Here is a 2,661-nt window from a genome sequence, read left to right on the forward strand (position 1 = left end):
GGGAAAGTGGTTTGAATTTGAATGGTGAGGTAGGTGGGGTTTTATGAAGGATGGATGTGAGTGGTGAAGAGAAAGATGGGATTTGATAGGTGAAGGGTTTTTGGGAAAGAGGTGTTGAGGTGATTGGTGAATGGGTGAAGAAGAGAGAGAGAGTTGTAGGGTAGGTGGGGATCTTGTGGGGTCCACAGATCCTGAGGTGTCAAGGAAAAGTCATCCCTGCACCAAATGGCAAGCAAAATTGCGTTTTTAGCCATTTCTGGCGTTAAACGCCGGGCTGGTGCCCATTTCTGGCGTTTAACGCCAAGAGTTTGCCCTTTTCTGGCATTTAACACCAGTCTGGTGCCCCTTTCTGGCGTTAAACGCCCAGAATGGTGCCAGACTGGGCGTTAAACGCCCAACAGCTAGCCTTACTGGCGTTTAAACGCCAGCACGCTCTCCTCCAGGGTGTGCTGTTTTTCTTTCTGTTTTTGTTTCTGTTTTTGCTTTTTCCATTGATTTTGTGACTTCTCATGATCATCAACCTACAAAAAAAACATAAAATAACAAAAGAAAATAGTTAATTATAAAACATTGGGTTGCCTCCCAACAAGCGCTTCTTTAATGTCAGTAGCTTGACAGAGGACTCTCATGGAGCCTCAGAAATACTCAGAGCTATGTTGGAACCTCCCAACACCAAACTTAGAGTTTGAATGTGGGGGTTCAACACCAAACTTAGAATTTGGTTGTGGCCTCCCAACACCAAACTTAGAGTTTGACTGTGGGGGCTCTGTTTTGAGAGAAGCTCTTCATGCTTCCTCTCCATGGTGACAGAGGGATATCCTTGAGCCTTAAACACAAGGGAGTCTTCATTCACTTGAATGATCAATTCTCCTCTATCAACATCAATCACAGCCTTTGCTGTGGCTAGGAAGGGTCTGCCAAGGATGATGGATTCATCCATGCACTTCCTAGTCTCTAGGACTATGAAATCAGTAGGGATGTAATGGTCTTCAACTTTTACCAGAACATCCTCTACAAGTCCATAAGCTTGTTTTCTTGAGTTGTCTGCCATCTCTAGTGAGATTTTTGCAGCTTGCACCTCAAAGATCCCTAGCTTCTCCATTACAGAGAGAGGCATGAGGTTTACACTTGACCCTAAGTCACACAAGGCCTTCTTGAAGGTCATGGTGCCTATGGTACAAGGTATTGAAAACTTCCCAGGATCCTGTCTCTTTTGAGGCAGTTTCTGCCTAGACAAGTCATCCAGTTCTTTGGTGAGCAAAGGGGGTTCATCCTCCCAAGTCTCATTCCCAAATAACTTGTCATTTAGCTTCATGATTGCTCCAAGGTATTTAGCAACTTGCTCTTCAGTGACATACTCATCCTCTTCAGAGGAAGAATACTCATCAGAGCTCATGAATGGCAGAAGTAGGTCCAATGGAATCTCTATGGTCTCATTTTGAGCCTCAGATTCCCATGGTTCCTCATTGGGGAACTCATTGGAGGCCAGTGGACGTCCATTGAGGTTTTCCTCAGTGGCGTTCACTGCCTCTTCTTCCTCCCAAAATTCGGCCATGTTGATGGCTTTGCACTCTCCTTTTGGATTTTCTTCTGTATTGCTTGGAAGAGTACTAGGAGGGAGTTCAGTAATTTTCTTGCTCAGCTGACCCACTTGTGCCTCCAAATTTCTAATGGAGGACCTTGTTTCAGTCATGAAACTTTGAGTGGTTTTGATTAGATCAGAGACCATGGTTGCTAAGTCAGAAGTGTTCTGCTTAGAACTCTCTGTCTGTTGCTGAGAAGATGATGGAAAAGGCTTGCTATTGCTAAACCTGTTTCTTCCACCATTATTATTGTTGAAACCTTGTTGAGGTCTCTGTTGATCCTTCCATGAAAGATTTGGGTGATTTCTCCATGAAGGATTATAGGTGTTTCCATAGGGTTCTCCCATGTAATTCACCTCTTCCATTGAAGGGTTCTCAGGATCATAAGCTTCTTCCTCAGATGAAGCTTCCTTAGTACTGCTTGGTGCATTTTGCATTCCAGACAGACTTTGAGAAATCATATTGACTTGTTGAGTCAATATTTTGCTCTGAGCCAATATGGCATTCAGAGTGTCAATCTCAAGAACTCCTTTCTTCTGACTAGTCCCATTGTTCACAGGATTCCTTTCAGAAGTGTACATGAATTGGTTATTTGCAACCATTTCAATCAGCTCTTGTGCTTCTGTAGGCGTCTTCTTCAGATGAAGAGAGCCTCCAGTAGAGCTATCCAAAGACATCTTGGATAGTTCAGAGAGACCATCATAGAAAATACCTATGATGCTCCATTTAGAAAGCATATCAGAAGGACACTTTCTGATTAATTATTTGTATCTTTCCCAAGCTTCATAGAGGGATTCTCCTTCCTTCTGTCTGAAGGTTTGGACTTCCACTCTAAGCTTACTCAATTTTTGAGGTGGAAAGAACTTTGCCAAGAAGGCATTGACCAGCGTTTCCCAAGAGTCCAGGCTTTCTTTAGGTTGTGAGTCCAACCATGTCCTAGCTCTGTCTCTTACAGCAAAAGGGAATAGCATGAGTCTATAGACCTCAGGGTCAACCCCATTAGTCTTGACAGTGTCACAGATTTGCAAGAATTCAGCTAAAAACTGATGAGGATCTTCCAATGAAAGTCCATGGAACT

General features: G+C 43.4%; 1 non-coding gene across 1 annotated transcript; it reads left to right on the forward strand.

Moving 5' to 3' along the window:
* The first annotated feature begins 2,314 nt into the window (after window positions 1-2,314).
* Window positions 2,315-2,422, forward strand: LOC112766191 (small nucleolar RNA R71). Its single transcript, XR_003184186.1, has one exon. It is a non-coding gene; the product is annotated as a small nucleolar RNA R71 (small nucleolar RNA).
* Window positions 2,423-2,661: the final 239 nt, after the last annotated feature.

Source organism: Arachis hypogaea, chromosome 2, assembly GCF_003086295.3.
Source record: "Arachis hypogaea cultivar Tifrunner chromosome 2, arahy.Tifrunner.gnm2.J5K5, whole genome shotgun sequence".
NCBI lineage: Eukaryota > Viridiplantae > Streptophyta > Magnoliopsida > Fabales > Fabaceae > Arachis > Arachis hypogaea.